Genomic DNA, 800 nt, shown 5'->3' with positions numbered 1-800 from the left:
TCAGTCAGGTTAAGGGTGACAAAGATTACACATGCATACTGATTTATGCCTTAAAAGGCTGGAAATAGTGTCAAGTGTGATCTCAGCAGAGCTCTGCTCAATGACTCAAGTGCTCAGTACAGTGTTATACTCTCAGACATCAATCCTCATCCAGTAAAAGGAAAACTGTCTAGAACATCGTTCAACAAAGTCCTGATCTGTAAGTGTTATTAGTTATTAATAAGATAATAATGATGTTTTCAATGTTCACGCCAAAGCCAGAATTGAGCCTTTATCAGGCTAAGTACTGTTGAAACACAAAGCAGCGAGCAGTGCCAGCCTCCAAGAGCTTTCACTGTAAATGTGCACTTGATAACCGGTATCTCTGCAAGCCACGTTATGCACATACTCGTGTCCTTCTGAAAATGTTTCACTATGAAGGTCTGATGCAAAGAGGAGATATAACTCTAAGTCCCATGTTTTTAAAGACAGGTCCTTACATTATTATATTTGGAAGTGCTGTATGTCATGAGTTCTTGTAAATAGCAGTGGATCTGGAGGTGGCTGTTATCCCAAAGACATGAGATGTATTTTTTTAAGTATTTCAAGCTCTGCATTACGTTGAAGTCAATACCTATTGACTTTCTTCTAACCATGTGTGTAAAACAAAAGCAAAACAAAACCCAGAGAGTGAGCGATTTAGACAGTTAATATTCCCTTAAGATATAGAAGGCCAAGGACTTGAACCACAGGCGCCTGCATTGCAAGCTACCGGTTCTTCTTGTGCCAGTGCCTTTCTCTCTGGTTTTAACCACATGTAG

The sequence above is a fragment of the Pygoscelis adeliae genome, unplaced genomic scaffold (genome assembly GCF_000699105.1).
Source record: "Pygoscelis adeliae isolate BGI_AS28 unplaced genomic scaffold, ASM69910v1 Scaffold286, whole genome shotgun sequence".
In the NCBI taxonomy this organism is placed as follows: domain Eukaryota; kingdom Metazoa; phylum Chordata; class Aves; order Sphenisciformes; family Spheniscidae; genus Pygoscelis; species Pygoscelis adeliae.
Note: the sequence above shows the minus strand (reverse complement) of the source record.